This window comes from Phalangium opilio, unplaced genomic scaffold (assembly GCF_054372755.1).
Source record: "Phalangium opilio isolate 3A_F unplaced genomic scaffold, DU_Popi_V2 ptg000360l_1, whole genome shotgun sequence".
NCBI lineage: Eukaryota > Metazoa > Arthropoda > Arachnida > Opiliones > Phalangiidae > Phalangium > Phalangium opilio.
The window spans coordinates 1,516,281-1,536,354 of record NW_028324230.1 but is presented as its reverse complement, the minus strand read 5'-3'; the positions used below and the strand labels follow the sequence as shown (position 1 = coordinate 1,536,354).

Genomic DNA, 20,074 nt, shown 5'->3' with positions numbered 1-20,074 from the left:
TCGGATGTTAACCAAAAGGTTGGTGGTTCGAGCCCACCCGGGAGCGGTGTTGTGGGATCTCAAATGTAATATATAAAGCCAAAGTTTCTCCACAATACCTGACGACCATTTAATTTTTGGGCTTCCGTGGCGCAATGGTTAGCGCGTTCGGCTGTTAACCGAAATTTGGTGGTTCGAGCCCATCCGGGAGCGGTGTTGTGAGGTCTCAGATGTGACGTAAAAAGTCAAAGTTTTTCCACAATACCTGACGACCATTTCATTTCTGAGCTTCCTTGGCTCCATGGTTATCGCGTTCGGATGTTAACCAAAAGGTTGTTCGTTCGAGCCCACCCGGAAGCGGTGTTGTGAGGTTTCAGATGTGACGTAAAAAATAAGATTTTTTCCACAATACCTGACGAACATTTAATTTTTGGGGTTCCGTGGCGCAATGGTTAGAGCGTTCAGCTGTTAACCGAAAGGTTGGTGGTTCGAGCCCACCCGGGACAGGTGTTATGGGGTGTCAGATGTGACGTAAAAAGTCAAAGTTTTTCCACAGTACCTGACGACCATTTCATTTCTGAGCTTCCTTGGCTCCATGGTTATCGCGTTCGGATGTTAACCAAAAGGTTGTTGGTTCGAACCCACCCGGGAGCGGTGTTGTGAGGTCTCAGATGTGAAGTAAAAAATAAGAGTTTTTCCACAATACCTGACGACCATTTCATTTCTGAGCTTCCTTGGCTCCATGGATAGAGCGTTTGGATATGAACCAAAAGGTTGGTGGTTCGAGCCCACCCGGGAGCGGTGTTGAGGGGTCTCAAATGTAACGTAAAAAGCAAAAGTTTTTCCACAATACCTGACGAACATTTAATGTTTGGGCTTCCGTGGCGCAATGGTTAGCGCGTTCGGATGTTTACCAAAAGGTTGGTGGACCATAATTAAAGAGCACTAGCATGCTCTTGGTCCGGCTTTTAAGTAAACACTGCTAAAGTGACTAACAATATGAGGATGTTTGAACGATTCCCTCCCATTGGAACGAAATCCCATTCAACCGAAATCAAAGAAGAGAGGTCCCATTGGACCGCAATCCCGCACCTTGGGCGGTTTACGAAAAGTGGAGATAGCCATGAAAGGCTGCACTTAACGTTAGTGTGCACTGCCTAGTTATCTCTAATAAAAACGAAGTTGCAATGAGTTAACCGTGGAATCGGTTTAAAAGGCTTATGTTAATTTAAGGGAAAGCTAAAATAAGCCGTTAACCGCAACATTTTCTTTAATGTTACCCTAAAGTAAGTTTCCAATGGTATTTTCATGAAAATTACGAAACATTTACGGCGCTCAACCTAACCTAACCAAACCTAACCTAACCAAACCTAACCAAAGCAAACCAAACATAACATAACAGTAATGTTTTGGAAAAAGCATATTATTTGAGAAGTCAAAACACCGTCCCGGGTGGGTTTGAACCACTAATCTTTTGAATAACAGCTGAGCGCGCTACCCATTGCACCACGGAAGCCCAAAAATTAAATGGTCGTCAGGTATTGTGGAAAAACTTTTGCTTTTTACGTTACATTTGAGACCCCACAACACCGCTCCCGGGTGGGCTCGAACCACCAACCTTTTGGTTCACATCCGAACGCGCTAACCATGGAGCCGAGGAAGCTCAGAAATGAAATGGTCGTCAGGTATTGTGGAAAAACTTTGGCTTTATATGTTACATTTGAGATCCCACAACACCGCTCCCTGGTGGGCTCGAACCACCAACCTTTTGGTTAACATCCGAACGCGCTATCCATGGAGCCAAGGAAGCTCAGAAATGATATGGTCGTCAGGTATTGTGGAAAAACTTTGGATTTTTACGTCACATCTGAGACCCCATAACACCTGTCCCGGGTGGGCTCGAACCACCAACCTTTCGGTTAACAGCTGAACGCTCTAACCATTGCGCCACGGAAGCCCAAAAATTAAATGTTCGTCAGGTATTGTGGAAAAACTCTTATTTTTTACGTCACATCTGAGACCTCACAACACCGCTCCCGGGTGGGCTCGAACCAACAACCATTTGGTTAACATCCGAACGCGATAACCATGGAGCCAAGGAAGCTCAGAAATGAAATGGTCGTCGGGTATTGTGGAAAAAATTTGAATTTTTACGTCACATCTGAGACCTCAAAACACCGTCCCGGGTGGGTTCGAACCACCAATCTTTTGAATAACAGCTGAGCGCGCTAACCATTGCGCCACGGAAGCCCAAAAATTAAATGGTCGTCAGGTATTGTGGAAAAACTTTTGCTTTTTACGTTACATTTGAGACCCCACAACACCGCTCCCGGGTGGGCTCGAACCAACAAGCTTTTGGTTAACATCCGAACGCGATAACCATGGAGCCAAGGAAGCTCAGAAATGAAATGGTCGTCGGGTATTGTGGTAAAACTTTGACTTTTTACGTCACATCTGAGACCTCACAACACCGCTCCCGGATGGGCTCGAACCACCAAATTTCGGTTAACAGCCGAACGCGCTAACTATTGCGCCACGGAAGCCCAAAAATTAAATGGTCGTCTGGTATTGTGGAAAAACTTTGCTTTTTACGTTACATTTGAGACTTCACAACACCGCTCCCGGGTGGGCTTGAACCACCAACCTTTTGTTTTACGCGCTAACCATTGAACCACGGAAGCTCAGAAATTAAATGTTCATCAGGTATTGTGGAAAAACTCTCACTTTTTACGTTACATCTGAGACCTCAAAACACCGTCCCGGGTGGGTTCGAACCACCAATCTTTTGAATAACAGCTGAGCGCGCTAACCATTGCGCCACGGAAGCCCAAAAATTAAATGGTCGTCAGGTATTGTGGAAAAACTTTTGCTTTTTACGTTACATTTGAGACCCCACAACACCGCTCCCGGGTGGGCTCGAACCACCAACCTTTTGTTTAACGCGCTAACCATTGAACCACGGAAGCTCAGAAATTAAATGGTTATCACGTATTGTGAAAAAGTTTTGAATTTTTACGCTACATCTGAGACCTCATAACAACTCTCCCGGGTGGGCTCGAACCACCAACCTTTCGGTTTACAGCTGAACGCGCTAACCATCGCGCCACGGAAGCCCAAAAACTAAATGTTCATCAGGTATTGTGGAAAAACTCTATCTCTTTACGTTACATCTGAGATCTCAAATTACCGTCCCGGGTGGGTTCGAACCACCAATCTTTTGAATAACAGCTGAGCGCGCTAACCATTGCGCCACGGAAGCCCAAAAATTAAATGGTCGTCAGGTATTGTGGAAAAACTTTTGCTTTTTACGTTACATTTGAGACCCCACAACACCGCTCCCGGGTGGGCTCGAACCAACAAGCTTTTGGTTAACATCCGAACGCGATAACCATGGAGCCAAGGAAGCTCAGAAATGAAATGGTCGTCGGGTATTGTGGTAAAACTTTGACTTTTTACGTCACATCTGAGACCTCACAACACCGCTCCCGGATGGGCTCGAACCACCAAATTTCGGTTAACAGCCGAACGCGCTAACTATTGCGCCACGGAAGCCCAAAAATTAAATGGTCGTCTGGTATTGTGGAAAAACTTTGCTTTATACGTTACATTTGAGACTTCACAACACCGCTCCCGGGTGGGCTTGAACCACCAATCTTTTGTTTAACGCGCTAACCATTGAACCACGGAAGCTCAGAAATTAAATGTTCATCAGGTATTGTGGAAAAACTCTCACTTTTTACGTTACATCTGAGACCTCAAAACACCGTCCCGGGTGGGTTCGAACCACCAATCTTTTGAATAACAGCTGAGCGCGCTAACCATTGCGCCACGGAAGCCCAAAAATTAAATGGTCGTCAGGTATTGTGGAAAAACTTTTGCTTTTTACGTTACATTTGAGACCCCACAACACCGCTCCCGGGTGGGCTCGAACCACCAACCTTTTGTTTAACGCGCTAACCATTGAACCACGGAAGCTCAGAAATTAAATGGTTATCACGTATTGTGAAAAAGTTTTGAATTTTTACGCTACATCTGAGACCTCATAACAACTCTCCCGGGTGGGCTCGAACCACCAACCTTTCGGTTTACAGCTGAACGCGCTAACCATCGCGCCACGGAAGCCCAAAAACTAAATGTTCATCAGGTATTGTGGAAAAACTCTATCTCTTTACGTTACATCTGAGATCTCAAATTACCGTCCCGGGTGGGTTCGAACCACCAATCTTTTGAATAACAGCTGAGCGCGCTAACCATTGCGCCACGGAAGCCCAAAAATTAAAAGGTCGTCAGGTATTGTGGAAAAACTTTTGCTTTTCACGTTACATTTGAGACCCCACAACACCGCTCCCTGGTGGGCTCGAACCACCAACCTTTTGGTTAACATCCGAACGCGCTATCCATGGAGCCAAGGAAGCTCAGAAATGATATGGTCGTCAGATATTGTGGAAAAACTTTGGATTTTTACGTCACATCTGAGACCCCATAACACCTGTCCCGGGTGGGCTCGAACCACCAACCTTTCGGTTAACAGCTGAACGCGATAACCATGGAGCCAAGGAAGCTCAGAAATTAAATGGTCGTCAGGTATTGTGGAAAAACTCTTATTTTTTACGTAACATCTGAGACCCCATAACACCTGTCCCGGGTGGGCTCGAACCACCAACCTTTCGGTTAACAGCTGAACGCTCTAACCATTGCGCAACGGAAGCCCAAAAATTAAATGTTCGTCAGGTATTGTGGAAAAACTCTTATTTTTTACGTCACATCTGAGACCTCACAACACCGCTCCCGGGTGGGTTCGAACCACCAATCTTTTGAATAACAGCTGAGCGCGCTAACCATTGCGCCACGGAAGCCCAAAAATTAAATGGTCGTCAGGTATTGTGGAAAAACTTTTGCTTTTTACGATACATTTGAGACCCCACAACATCGCTCCCGGGTGGGCTCGAACCACCAACCTTTTGGTTCACATCCGAACGCGCTAACCATGGAGTCAAGTAAGCTCAGAAATGAAATGGTCGTCAGGTATTGTGGAAAAACTTTGGCTTTATATGTTACATTTGAGATCCCACAACACCGCTCCCTGGTGGGCTCGAACCACCAACCTTTTGGTTAACATCCGAACGCGCTATCCATGGAGCCAAGGAAGCTCAGAAATGATATGGTCGTCAGATATTGTGGAAAAACTTTGGATTTTTACGTCACATCTGAGACAGTTAAAGCAAAAAGTACAAAAATTATGGTTTCAGTGGTTAAATTTGAAAATAATAAAGAAATACTCAAAATATGCTTCTCTGGCCGTGAAACGTCGATTTTGAAAATGTTATTAAAAATCGAGGTACATTTTTATTTATTGTTCAATCGAGATGAAATCACTTTTAAGGAGTATTTTATAGAGAATTAAGCTGAATTCGGTCAAAAATTTGTCCAGAAAAAAATGCATTGTACCGAAAATGTCGCATGTTTTTTTCTACAAGATACAAAATCCGTGACTACGATTTCTTATTGAAAATTGAATTTTAACAGTTTTTTGATTGAATGTCGTTACATTTGCTTGAATTAAAGTAAAATGTACAAAAATAACGGCTTCAGTGGTTATATTTGAAAATAGTTAAGAAATACTCAAAATATGCTTTTCTGGCCGTGAAACGTCGATTTAGAAAATGTTATTAAAAATCGAGGTACATTTTTATTTATTGTTCAATCGAGATGAAATCACTTTTAAGGAGTATTTTATAGGGAATTAAGCTGAATTCGGTCAAAAATTGGTCCTGAAAAAATGCATTCAAAAATGTACCGAAAAAATCGCATGTTTTTTTTCTTCAAGATACAAAATCCGTGACAACGATTTCTTGTTGAAAATTGAATTTTAACAGTTTTTTGAATGAATATCGTTACATTTGCTTGAATTAAAGCAAAAAGTACAAAAATTATGGTTTCAGTGGTTAAATTTGAAAAAAGTGAAGAAATACTCAAAATATGCTTCTCTGGCCGTGAAACGTCCATATAATTTTTGGGCTTCCGTGGAGCAATGGTTAGCGCGCTCCGCTGTTATTCAAAAGGTTGGTGGTTCGAGACCACCCGGGAGCGGTGTTGTGAGGTCTCAGATTTAGCGTAAAATGTCATAGCTTTTCCACAATACCTGACAACCATTTAATATCTGAGCTTCCGTGGCTCAATGGTTAGCGCGTTCGGCTGTTAACCAATAGGTTGGTGGTTCGAGCCCACCCGGGAGCGGTGTTGTGGGATCTCAAATGTCACGTATAAAGCCAAAGTTTTTCCACAATACCTGACGACCAAATAATTTTTGGGCTTCCGTGGCGCAATGGTTAGCGCGCTCCGCTGTTATTCAAAAGGTTGGTGGTTCAAGCCCATTCGGGAGCGGTGTTGTGAGGTCTCAAATGTAACGTTTAAATTCAGAGTTTTTCCACAATACCTGACGACCATATAATTTTTGGGCTTCCGTGGCGCAATGGTTAGCGCGCTCAGCTGTTATTCAAAAGGTTGGTGATTCGAGCCCACCCGGGAGCGGTGTTGTGAGGTCTCAGGTGTAGCGTAAAAAGTCATAGCTTTTCCACAATACCTGACAACCACTTAATTTCTGAGCTTCCGTGGCTCAATGGTTAGCGCGTTCGGCTGTTAACCAATAGGTTGGTGGTTCGAGCCCACCCGGGAGCGGTGTTGTGGGATCTCAAATGTCACGTATAAAGCCAAAGTTTTTCCACAATACCTGACGACCATATACTTTTTGGGCTTCGGTGGCGCAATGGTTAGCGCACTCCGCTGCTATTCAAAAGGTTGGTGGTTCGAGCCCACCCGGGAGCGGTGTTGTGAGGTCTCAGATGTAGCGTAAAAAGTCATAGCTTTTCCGCAATACCTGACAAACATTTAATTTCTGAGCTTCCGTGGCTCAATGGCTAGCGCGTTCGGCTGTTAACCAATAGGTTGGTGGTTCGAGCCCACCCGGGAGCGGTGTTGTGGGATCTCAAATGTCACGTATAAAGCCAAAGTTTTTCCACAATACCTGATGACCATATACTTTTTGGGCTTCCGTGGCGCAATGGTTAGCGCGCTCCGCTGTTATTCAAAAGGTTGGTGGTTCGAGCCCATTCGGGAGCGGTGTTGTGAGGTTTCAAATGTAACGTTTAAATTCAGAGTTTTTCCACAATACCTGACGAACATGTAATTTTCGGGCTTCCGTGGCACAATAGTTAGCGCGTTCAGCTGTTAACCGAAAGGTTGGTGGTTAGAGCCCACACGGGAGAAGTTTTGTGGGGTCTTAGATGTAGCGTAAAAAGTCAAAACATTTCCACAATACGTGACAAAGATTTAATTTCTGAGCTTCCGTGGCTCAATGGTTAGCGCGTTCGGCTGTTAACCAATAGGTTTGTGGTTCGAGCCCACCCGGGAGCGGTGTTGTGGGATCTCAAATGTCACGTATAAAGCGAAAGTTTTTCCACAATACCTGACGACCATATAATTTTTGGGCTTCCGTGGGGTAATGGTTAGCGCGCTCAGCTGTTATTCAAAAGGTTGGTGGTTCGAGCCCACCCGGGAGCGGTGTTGCGAGGTCTCAGATTTAGCGTAAAAAGTCATAGCTTTTCCACAATACCTGACAACCATTTAATTTCTGAGCTTCCGTGGCTCAATGGTTAGCGCGTTCGGCTGTTAACCAATAGGTTGGTGGTTCGAGCCCACCCGGGAGCGGTGTTGTGGGATCTCAAATGTCACAAATAAAGCCAAAGTTTTTCCACAATACCTGACGACCAAATAATTTTTGGGCTTCCATGGCGCAATGGTTAGCGCGCTCCGCTGTTATTCAAAAGGTTGGTGGTTCGAGCCCACCCGGGAGCGGTGTTGTGAGGTCTCAGATTTAGCGTAAAAAGTCATAGCTTTTCCACAATACCTGACAACCATTTAATTTCTGAGCTTCCGTGGCTCAATGGTTAGCGCGTTCGGCTGTTAACCAATAGGTTGGTGGTTCGAGCCCACCCGGGAGCGGTGTTGTGGGATCTCAAATGTCACGTATAAAGCCAAAGTTTTTCCACAATACCTGACGACCAAATAATTTTTGGGCTTCCGTGGCGCAATGGTTAGCGCGCTCCGCTGTTATTCAAAAGGTTGGTGGTTCGAGCCCGTTCGGGAGCGGTGTTGTGAGGTCTCAAATGTAACGTTTAAATTCAGAGTTTTTCCACAATACCTGACGAACATGTAATTTTTGCGCTTCCGTGGCTCAATGGTTAGCGCGTTCGGCTGTTAACCAATAGGTTGGTGGTTCGAGCCCACCCGGGAGCGGTGTTGTGGGGTCTTAGATGTAGCGTAAAAAGTCAAAACTTTTCCACAATACGTGACAACCATTTAGTTTCTGAGCTTCCGTGGCTCAATGGTTAGCGCGTTCGGCTGTTAACCAATAGGTTGGTGGTTCAAGCCCACCCGGGAGAGGTTTTTTGGGATCTCAAATGTCACGTATAGAACCATAGTTTTTCCACAATACCTGACGACCATATAATTTTTGGGCTTCCGTGGCGCAATGGTTAGCACGCTCAGCTGTTGTTCAAAAGGTTGGTGATTCGAGCCCACCCGGGAGCGGTGTTGTGAGGTCTCAGGTGTAGCGTAAAAAGTCATAGCTTTTCCACAATACCTGACAACCATTTAATTTCTGAGCTTCCGTGGCTCAATGGTTAGCGCGTTCGGCTGTTAACCAATAGGTTGGTGGTTCGAGCCCACCCGGGAGCGGTGTTGTGGGATCTCAAATGTCACGTATAAAGCCAAAGTTTTTCCACAATACCTGACGACCATATAATTTTTGGGCTTCCATGGCGCAATGGTTAGCGCGCTCCGCTGTTATTCAAAAGGTTGGTGGTTCGAGCCCACCCGGGAGCGGTGTTGTGAGGTCTCAGATTTAGCGTAAAAAGTCATAGCTTTTCCACAATACCTGACAACCATTTAATTTCTGAGCTTCCGTGGCTCAATGGTTAGCGCGTTCGGCTGTTAACCAATAGGTTGGTGGTTCGAGCCCACCCGGGAGCGGTGTTGTGGGATCTCAAATGTCACGTATAAAGCCAAAGTTTTTCCACAATACCTGACGACCAAATAATTTTTGGGCTTCCGTGGCGCAATGGTTAGCGCGCTCCGCTGTTATTCAAAAGGTTGGTGGTTCGAGCCCATTCGGGAGCGGTGTTGTGAGGTCTCAAATGTAACGTTTAAATTCAGAGTTTTTCCACAATACCTGACGACCATATAATATTTGGGCTTCCGTGGCGCAATGGTTAGCGCGCTCAGCTGTTATTCAAAAGGTTGGTGATTCGCGCCCACCCGGGAGCGGTGTTGTGAGGTCTCAGGTGTAGCGTAAAAAGTCATAGCTTTTCCACAATACCTGACAACCATTTAATTTCTGAGCTTCCGTGGCTCAATGGTTAGCGCGTTTGGCTGTTAACCAATAGGTTGGTGGTTCGAGCCCACCCGGGAGCGGTGTTGTGGGATCTCAAATGTCACGTATAAAGCCAAAGATTTTCCACAATACCTGACGACCAAATAATTTTTGGGCTTCCGTGGCGCAATGGTTAGCGCGCTCCGCTGTTATTCAAAAGGTTGGTGGTTCGAGCCCATTCGGGAGCGGTGTTGTGAGGTCTCAAATGTAACGTTTAAATTCAGAGTTTTTCCACAATACCTGACAACCATATAATTTTTGGGCTTCCGTGGCGCAATGGTTAGCGCGCTCAGCTGTTATTCAAAAGGTTGGTGATTCGAGCCCACCCGGAAGCGGTGTTGTGAGGTCTCAGGTGTAGCGTAAAAAGTCATAGCTTTTCCACAATACCTGACAACCATTTAATATCTGAGCTGCCGTGGCTCAATGGTTAGCGCGTTCGGCTGTTAACCAATAGGTTGGTGGTTCGAGCCCACCGGGGAGCGGTGTTGTGGGGTCTTAGATGTAGCGTAAAAAGTCAAAACTTTTCCACAATACGTGACAACCATTTAGTTTCTGAGCTTCCGTGGCTCAATGGTTAGCGCGTTCGGCTGTTAACCAATAGGTTGGTGGTTCAAGCCCATCCGGGAGAGGTGTTGTGGGATCTCAAATGTCACGTATAGAGCCATAGTTTTTCCACAATACCTGACGACCATATAATTTTTGGGCTTCCGTGGCGCAATGGTTAGCACGCTCAGCTGTTGTTCAAAAGGTTGGTGATTCGAGCCCACCCGGGAGCGGTGTTGTGAGGTCTCAGGTGTAGCGTAAAAAGTCATAGCTTTTCCACAATACCTGACAACCATTTAATTTCTGAGCTTCCGTGGCTCAATGGTTAGCGCGTTCGGCTGTTAACCAATAGGTTGGTGGTTCAAGCCCACCCGGGAGCGGTGTTGTGGGATCTCAAATGTCACGTATAAAGCCAAAGTTTTTCCACAATACCTGACGACCATATAATTTTTGGGCTTCCATGGCGCAATGGTTAGCGCGCTCCGCTGTTATTCAAAAGGTTGGTGGTTCGAGCCCACCCGGGAGCGGTGTTGTGAGGTCTCAGGTGTAGCGTAAAAAGTCATAGCTTTTCCACAATACCTGACAACCATTTAATTTCTGAGCTTCCGTGGCTCAATGGTTAGCGCGTTTGGCTGTTAACCAATAGGTTGGTGGTTCGAGCCCACCCGGGAGCGGTGTTGTGGGATCTCAAATGTCACGTATAAAGCCAAAGATTTTCCACAATACCTGACGACCAAATAATTTTTGGGCTTCCGTGGCGCAATGTTTAGCGCGCTCCGCTGTTATTCAAAAGGTTGGTGGTTCGAGCCCATTCGGGAGCGGTGTTGTGAGGTCTCAAATGTAACTTTTAAATTCAGAGTTTTTCCACAATACCTGACGACCATATAATATTTGGGCTTCCGTGGCGCAATGGTTAGCGCGCTCAGCTGTTATTCAAAAGGTTGGTGATTCGAGCCCACCCGGGAGCGGTGTTGTGAGGTCTCAGGTGTAGCGTAAAGAGTCATAGCTTTTCCACAATACCTGACAACCATTTAATTTCTGAGCTTCCGTGGCTCAATGGTTAGCGCGTTCGGCTGTTAACCAATAGGTTGGTGGTTCGAGCCCACCCGGGAGCGGTGTTGTGGGATCTCAAATGTCACGTATAAAGCCAAAGATTTTCCACAATACCTGACGACCAAATAATTTTTGGGCTTCCGTGGCGCAATGGTTAGCGCGCTCCGCTGTTATTCAAAAGGTTGGTGGTTCGAGCCCATTCGGGAGCGGTGTTGTGAGGTCTCAAATGTAACGTTTAAATTCAGAGTTTTTCCACAATACCTGACGACCATATAATTTTTGGGCTTCCGTGGCGCAATGGTTAGCGCGCTCAGCTGTTATTCAAAAGGTTGGTGATTCGAGCCCACCCGGAAGCGGTGTTGTGAGGTCTCAGGTGTAGCGTAAAAAGTCATAGCTTTTCCACAATACCTGACAACCATTTAATATCTGAGCTGCCGTGGCTCAATGGTTAGCGCGTTCGGCTGTTAACCAATAGGTTGGTGGTTCGAACCACCCGGGAGCGGTGTTGTGGGGTCTAAGATGTAGCGTAAAAAGTCAAAACTTTTCCACAATACGTGACAACCATTTAGTTTCTGAGCTTCCGTGGCTCAATGGTTAGCGCGTTTGGCTGTTAACCAATAGGTTGGTGGTTCAAGCCCATCCGGGAGAGGTGTTGTGGGATCTCAAATGTCACGTATAGAGCCATAGTTTTTCCACAATACCTGACGACCATATAATTTTTGGGCTTCCGTGGCGCAAAAGTTAGCACGCTCAGCTGTTGTTCAAAAGGTTGGTGATTCGAGCCCACCCGGGAGCGGTGTTGTGAGGTCTCAGGTGTAGCGTAAAAAGTCATAGCTTTTCCACAATACCTGACAACCATTTAATTTCTGAGCTTCCGTGGCTCAATGGTTAGCGCGTTCGGCTGTTAACCAATAGGTTGGTGGTTCGAGCCCACTCGGGAGCGGTGTTGTGGGATCTCAAATGTCACGTATAAAGCCAAAGTTTTTCCACAATACCTGACGACCAAATAATTTTTGGGCTTCCGTGGCGCAATGGTTAGCGCGCTCCGCTGTTATTCAAAAGGTTGGTGGTTCGAGCCCGTTCGGGAGCGGTGTTGTGAGGTCTCAAATGTAACGTTTTAATTCAGAGTTTTTCCACAATACCTGACGAACATGTAATTTTTGCGCTTCCGTGGCTCAATGGTTAGCGCGTTCGGCTGTTAACCAATAGGTTGGTGGTTCGAGCCCACCCGGGAGCGGTGTTGTGGGGTCTTAGATGTAGCGTAAAAAGTCAAAACTTTTCCACAATACGTGACAACCATTTAGTTTCTGAGCTTCCGTGGCTCAATGGTTAGCGCGTTCGGCTGTTAACCAATAGGTTGGTGGTTCAAGCCCACCCGGGAGAGGTGTTGTGGGATCTCAAATGTCACGTATAGAGCCAAAGTTTTTCCACAATACCTGACGACCATATAATTTTTGGGCTTCCGTGGCGCAATGGTTAGCACGCTCAGCTGTTATTCAAAAGGTTGGTGGTTCGAGCCCATTCGGGAGCGGTGTTGTGAGGTCTCAAATGTAACGTTTAAATTCAGAGTTTTTCCACAATACCTGACGACCATATAATTTTTGGGCTTCCGTGGCGCAATGGTTAGCGCGCTCAGCTGTTATTCAAAAGGTTGGTGATTCGAGCCCACCCGGAAGCGGTGTTGTGAGGTCTCAGGTGTAGCGTAAAAAGTCATAGCTTTTCCACAATACCTGACAACCATTTAATATCTGAGCTGCCGTGGCTCAATGGTTAGCGCGTTCGGCTGTTAACCAATAGGTTGGTGGTTCGAACCACCCGGGAGCGGTGTTGTGGGGTCTAAGATGTAGCGTAAAAAGTCAAAACTTTTCCACAATACGTGACAACCATTTAGTTTCTGAGCTTCCGTGGCTCAATGGTTAGCGCGTTTGGCTGTTAACCAATAGGTTGGTGGTTCAAGCCCATCCGGGAGAGGTGTTGTGGGATCTCAAATGTCACGTATAGAGCCATAGTTTTTCCACAATACCTGACGACCATATAATTTTTGGGCTTCCGTGGCGCAAAAGTTAGCACGCTCAGCTGTTGTTCAAAAGGTTGGTGATTCGAGCCCACCCGGGAGCGGTGTTGTGAGGTCTCAGGTGTAGCGTAAAAAGTCATAGCTTTTCCACAATACCTGACAACCATTTAATTTCTGAGCTTCCGTGGCTCAATGGTTAGCGCGTTCGGCTGTTAACCAATAGGTTGGTGGTTCGAGCCCACTCGGGAGCGGTGTTGTGGGATCTCAAATGTCACGTATAAAGCCAAAGTTTTTCCACAATACCTGACGACCAAATAATTTTTGGGCTTCCGTGGCGCAATGGTTAGCGCGCTCCGCTGTTATTCAAAAGGTTGGTGGTTCGAGCCCGTTCGGGAGCGGTGTTGTGAGGTCTCAAATGTAACGTTTTAATTCAGAGTTTTTCCACAATACCTGACGAACATGTAATTTTTGCGCTTCCGTGGCTCAATGGTTAGCGCGTTCGGCTGTTAACCAATAGGTTGGTGGTTCGAGCCCACCCGGGAGCGGTGTTGTGGGGTCTTAGATGTAGCGTAAAAAGTCAAAACTTTTCCACAATACGTGACAACCATTTAGTTTCTGAGCTTCCGTGGCTCAATGGTTAGCGCGTTCGGCTGTTAACCAATAGGTTGGTGGTTCAAGCCCACCCGGGAGAGGTGTTGTGGGATCTCAAATGTCACGTATAGAGCCAAAGTTTTTCCACAATACCTGACGACCATATAATTTTTGGGCTTCCGTGGCGCAATGGTTAGCACGCTCAGCTGTTGTTCAAAAGGTTGGGGATTCGAGCCCACCCGGGAGCGGTGTTGTGAGGTCTCAGGTGTAGCGTAAAAAGTCATAGCTTTTCCACAATACCTGACAACCATTTAATTTCTGAGCTTCCGTGGCTCAATGGTTAGCGCATTCGGCTGTTAACCAATAGGTTAGTGGTTCGAGCCCACCCGGGAGCGGTGTTGTGGGATCTCAAATGTCACGTATAAAGCCATAGTTTTTCCACAATACCTGACGACCATATAATTTTTGGGCTTCCGTGGCGCAATTGTTAGCGCGCTCAGCTGATATTCAAAAGGTTGGTGATTCGAGCCCACCCGGAAGCGGTGTTGTGAGGTCTCAGGTGTAGCGTAAAAAGTCATAGCTTTTCCACAATACCTGACAACCATTTAATATCTGAGCTGCCGTGGCTCAATGGTTAGCGCGTTCGGCTGTTAACCAATAGGTTGGTGGTTCGAGCCCACCCGGGAGCGGTGTTGTGGGGTCTTAGATGTAGCGTAAAAAGTCAAAACTTTTCCACAATACGTGACAACCATTTAGTTTCTGAGCTTCCGTGGCTCAATGGTTAGCGCGTTCGGCTGTTAACCAATAGGTTGGTGGTTCAAGCCCATCCGGGAGAGGTGTTGTGGGATCTCAAATGTCACGTATAGAGCCATAGTTTTTCCACAATACCTGACGACCATATAATTTTTGGGCTTCCGTGGCGCAATGGTTAGCACGCTCAGCTGTTGTTCAAAAGGTTGGTGATTCGAGCCCACCCGGGAGCGGTGTTGTGAGGTCTCAGGTGTAGCGTAAAAAGTCATAGCTTTTCCACAATACCTGACAACCATTTAATTTCTGAGCTTCCGTGGCTCAATGGTTAGCGCGTTCGGCTGTTAACCAATAGGTTGGTGGTTCGAGCCCACCCGGGAGCGGTGTTGTGGGATCTCAAATGTCACGTATAAAGCCAAAGTTTTTCCACAATACCTGACGACCATATTATTTTTGGGCTTCCATGGCGCAATGGTTAGCGCGCTCCGCTGTTATTCAAAAGGTTGGTGGTTCGAGCCCACCCGGGAGCGGTGTTGTGAGGTCTCAGATTTAGCGTAAAAAGTCATAGCTTTTCCACAATACCTGACAACCATTTAATTTCTGAGCTTCCTTGGCTCAATGGTTAGCGCGTTCGGCTGTTAACCAATAGGTTGGTGGTTCGAGCCCACCCGGGAGCGGTGTTGTGGGATCTCAAATGTCACGTATAAAGCCAAAGTTTTTCCACAATACCTGACGACCAAATAATTTTTGGGCTTCCGTGGCGCAATGGTTAGCGGGCTCCGCTGTTATTCAAACGGTTGGTGGTTCGAGCCCGTTCGGGAGCGGTGTTGTGAGGTCTCAAATGTAACGTTTAAATTCAGAGTTTTTCCACAATACCTGACGAACATGTAATTTTTGCGCTTCCGTGGCTCAATGGTTAGCGCGTTCGGCTGTTAACCAATAGGTTGGTAGTTCGAGCCCACCCGGGAGCGGTGTTGTGGGGTCTTAGATGTAGCGTAAAAAGTCAAAACTTTTCCACAATACGTGACAACCATTTAATTTCTGAGCTTCCGTGGCTCAATGGTTAGCGCGTTCGGCTGTTAACCAATAGATTGGTGGTTCAAGCCCACCCGGGAGAGGTGTTGTGGGATCTCAAATGTCACGTATAGAGCCATAGTTTTTCCACAATACCTGACGACCATATAATTTTTGGGCTTCCGTGGCGCAATGGTTAGCACGCTCAGCTGTTGTTCAAAAGGTTGGTGATTCGAGCCCACCCGGGAGCGGTGTTGTGAGGTCTCAGGTGTAGCGTAAAAAGTCATAGCTTTTCCACAATACCTGACAACCATTTAATTTCTGAGCTTCCGTGGCTCAATGGTTAGCGCGTTCGGCTGTTAACCAATAGGTTGGTGGTTCGAGCCCACCCGGGAGCGGTGTTGTGGGATCTCAAATGTCACGTATAAAGCCAAAGTTTTTCCACAATACCTGACGACCATATAATTTTTGGGCTTCCATGGCGCAATGGTTAGCGCGCTCCGCTGTTATTCAAAAGGTTGGTGGTTCGAGCCCACCCGGGAGCGGTGTTGTGAGGTCTCAGATTTAGCGTAAAAAGTCATAGCTTTTCCACAATACCTGACAACCATTTAATTTCTGAGCTTCCGTGGCTCAATGGTTAGCGCGTTCGGCTGTTAACCAATAGGTTGGTGGTTCGAGCCCACCCGGGAGCGGTGTTGTGGGATCTCAAATGTCACGTATAAAGCCAAAGTTTTTCCACAATACCTGACGACCAAATAATTTTTGGGCTTCCGTGGCGCAATGGTTAGCGCGCTCCGCTGTTATTCAAAAGGTTGGTGGTTCGAGCCCATTCGGGAGCGGTGTTGTGAGGTCTCAAATGTAACGTTTAAATTCAGAGTTTTTCCACAATACCTGACGACCATATAATATTTGGGCTTCCGTGGCGCAATGGTTAGCGCGCTCAGCTGTTATTCAAAAGGTTGGTGATTCGAGCCCACCCGGGAGCGGTGTTGTGAGGTCTCAGGTGTAGCGTAAAAAGTCATAGCTTTTCCACAATACCTGACAACCATTTAATTTCTGAGCTTCCGTGGCTCAATGGTTAGCGCGTTCGGCTGTTAACCAATAGGTTGGTGGTTCGAGCCCACCCGGGAGCGGTGTTGTGGGATCTCAAATGTCACGTATAAAGCCAAAGTTTTTCCACAATACCTGACGACCATATAATTTTTTGCTTCCATGGCGCAATGGTTAGCGCGCTCCGCTGTTATTCAACAGGTTGGTGGTTCGAGCCCACCCGGGAGCGGTGTTGTGAGGTCTCAGATTTAGCGTAAAAAGTCATAGCTTTTCCACAATACCTGACAACCATTTAATTTCTGAGCTTCCGTGGCTCAATGGTTAGCGCGTTCGGCTGTTAACCAATAGGTTGGTGGTTCGAGCCCACCCGGGAGCGGTGTTGTGGGATCTCAAATGTCACGTATAAAGCCAAAGTTTTTCCACAATACCTGACGACCAAATAATTTTTGGGCTTCCGTGGCGCAATGGTTAGCGCGCTCCGCTGTTATTCAAAAGGTTGGTGGTTCGAGCCCGTTCGGGAGCGGTGTTGTGAGGTCTCAAATGTAACGTTTAAATTCAGAGCTTTTCCACAATACCTGACGAACATGTAATTTTTGCGCTTCCGTGGCTCAATGGTTAGCGCGTTCGGCTGTTAACCAATAGGTTGGTGGTTCGAGCCCACCCGGGAGCGGTGTTGTGGGGTCTTAGATGTAGCGTAAAAAGTCAAAACTTTTCCACAATACGTGACAACCATTTAGTTTCTGAGCTTCCGTGGCTCAATGGTTAGCGCGTTCGGCTGTTAACCAATAGATTGGTGGTTCAAGCCCACCCGGGAGAGGTGTTGTGGGATCTCAAATGTCACGTATAGAGCCATAGTTTTTCCACAATACCTGACGACCATATAATTTTTGGGCTTCCGTGGCGCAATGGTTAGCACGCTCAGCTGTTGTTCAAAAGGTTGGTGATTCGAGCCCACCCGGGAGCGGTGTTGTGAGGTCTCAGGTGTAGCGTAAAAAGTCATAGCTTTTCCACAATACCTGACAACCATTTAATTTCTGAGCTTCCGTGGCTCAATGGTTAGCGCGTTCGGCTGTTAACCAATAGGTTGGTGGTTCGAGCCCACCCGGGAGCGGTGTTGTGGGATCTCAAATGTCACGTATAAAGCCAAAGTTTTTCCACAATACCTGACGACCATATAATTTTTGGGCTTCCATGGCGCAATGGTTAGCGCGCTCCGCTGTTATTCAAAAGGTTGGTGGTTCGAGCCCACCCGGGAGCGGTGTTGTGAGGTCTCAGATTTAGCGTAAAAAGTCATAGCTTTTCCACAATACCTGACAACCATTTAATTTCTGAGCTTCCGTGGCTCAATGGTTAGCGCGTTCGGCTGTTAACCAATAGGTTGGTGGTTCGAGCCCACCCGGAAGCGGTGTTGTGGGATCTCAAATGTCACGTATAAAGCCAAAGTTTTTCCACAATACCTGACGACCAAATAATTTTTGGGCTTCCGTGGCGCAATGGTTAGCGCGCTCCGCTGTTATTCAAAAGGTTGGTGGTTCGAGCCCATTCGGGAGGGGTGTTGTGAGGTCTCAAATGTAACGTTTAAATTCAGAGTTTTTCCACAATACCTGACGACCATATAATATTTGGGCTTCCGTGGCGCAATGGTTAGCGCGCTCAGCTGTTATTCAAAAGGTTGGTGATTCGAGCCCACCCGGGAGCGGTGTTGTGAGGTCTCAGGTGTAGCGTAAAAAGTCATAGCTTTTCCACAATACCTGACAACCATTTAATTTCTGAGCTTCCGTGGCTCAATGGTTAGCGCGTTCGGCTGTTAACCAATAGGTTGGTGGTTCGAGCCCACCCGGGAGCGGTGTTGTGGGATCTCAAATGTCACGTATAAAGCCAAAGATTTTCCACAATACCTGACGACCAAATATATTTGGGCTTCCGTGGCGCAATGGTTAGCGCGCTCCGCTGTTATTCAAAAGGTTGGTGGTTGGAGCCCATTCGGGAGCGGTGTTGTGAGGTCTCAAATGCAACGTTTAAATTCAGAGTTTTTCCACAATACCTGACGACCATTAAATTTTTGGGCTTCCGTGGCGCAATGGTTAGCGCGCTCAGCTGTTATTCAAAGGTTGGTGATTCGAGCCCACCCGGAAGCGGTGTTGTGAGGTCTCAGGTGTAGCGTAAAAAGTCATAGCTTTTCCACAATACCTGACAACCATTTAATATCTGACCTGCCGTGGTTCAATGGTTAGCGCGTTCGGCTGTTAACCAATAGGTTGGTGGTTCGAGCCCACCCGGGAGCGGTGTTGTGGGGTCTTAGATGTAGCGTAAAAAGTCAAAACTTTTCCACAATACGTGACAACCATTTAGTTTCTGAGCTTCCGTGGCTCAATGGTTAGCGCGTTCGGCTGTTAACCAATAGGTTGGTGGTTCAAGCCCACCCGGGAGAGGTGTTGTGGGATCTCAAATGTCACGTATAGAGCCATAGTTTTTCCACAATACCTGACGACCATATAATTTTTGGGCTTCCGTGGCGCAATGGTTAGCGCGCTCCGCTGTTATTCAAAAGGTTGGTGGTTCGAGCCCATTCGGGAGCGGTGTTGTGGGATCTCAAATGTCACGTATAAAGCCAAAGTTTTTCCACAATACCTGACGACCATATAATTTTTGGGCTTCCGTGGTGCAATGGTTAGCGCGCTCCGCTGTTATTCAAAAGGTTGGTGATTCGAGCCCACCCGGGAGCGGTGTTGTGAGGTCTCAGATTTAGCGTAAAAAGTTATAGCTTTTCCACAATACCTGACAACCATTTATTTTCTGAGCTTCCGTGGCTCAGTGGTTAGCGCGTTCGTCTGTTAACCAATAGGTTGGTGGTTCGAGCCCACCCGGGAGCGGTGTTGTTGGATCTCAAATGTCACGTATAAAGCCATAGTTTTTCCACAATACCTGACGACCATATAATTTTTGGGCTTCCGTGGCGCAATGGTTAGCGCGCTCAGCTGTTATTCAAAAGGTTGGTGATTCGAGCCCACCCGGGAGCGGTGTTTTGAGGTCTCAGGTGTAGCGTAAAAAGTCATAGCTTTTCCACAATACCTGACAACCATTTAATTTCTGAGCTTCGTGGGTCAATGGTTAGCGCGTTCGGCTGTTAACTAATAGGTTGGTGGTTTGAGCCCAACCGGGAGCGGTGTTGTGGGATCTCAAATGTCACGTATAATGCCAAAGTTTTTCCACAATACCTGACGACCAAATAATTTTTGGGCTTCCGTTCCGCAATGGTTAGCGCGCTCCGCTGTTATTCAAAAGGTTGGTGGTTCGAGCCCATTCGGGAGCGGTGTTGTGAGGTCTCAAATATAACGTTTAAATTCAGAGTTTTTCCACAATACCTGACGAACATGTAATTTTTGGGCTTCCGTGGCTCAATGGTTAGCGCGTTTGGCTGTTAACCAATAGGTTGGTGGTTCGAGCCCACCCGGGAGCGGTGTTGTGGGGTCTTAGATGTAGCGTAAAAAGCCAAAACTTTTCCACAATACGTGACAACCATTTAGTTTCTGAGCTTCCGTGGCTCAATGGTTAGCGCGTTCGGCTGTTAACCAATAGGTTGGTTGTTCAAGCCCACCCGGGAGAGGTGTTGTGGGATCTCAAATGTCACGTATAGAGCCATAGTTTTTCCA

The 20,074-nt window shown here is 46.8% G+C and overlaps 2 non-coding genes across 2 annotated transcripts; both read right to left on the bottom strand.

Annotated features, from left to right (window-relative positions):
* Positions 1–3,019: 3,019 nt before the first annotated feature.
* Positions 3,020–3,092, bottom strand: TRNAY-GUA (transfer RNA tyrosine (anticodon GUA)). The gene has a single exon. It is a non-coding gene; the product is annotated as a tRNA-Tyr (tRNA).
* Positions 3,093–4,028: 936 nt separating this feature from the next.
* On the bottom strand, positions 4,029–4,101 carry TRNAY-GUA (transfer RNA tyrosine (anticodon GUA)). The gene has a single exon. It is a non-coding gene; the product is annotated as a tRNA-Tyr (tRNA).
* Positions 4,102–20,074: the final 15,973 nt, after the last annotated feature.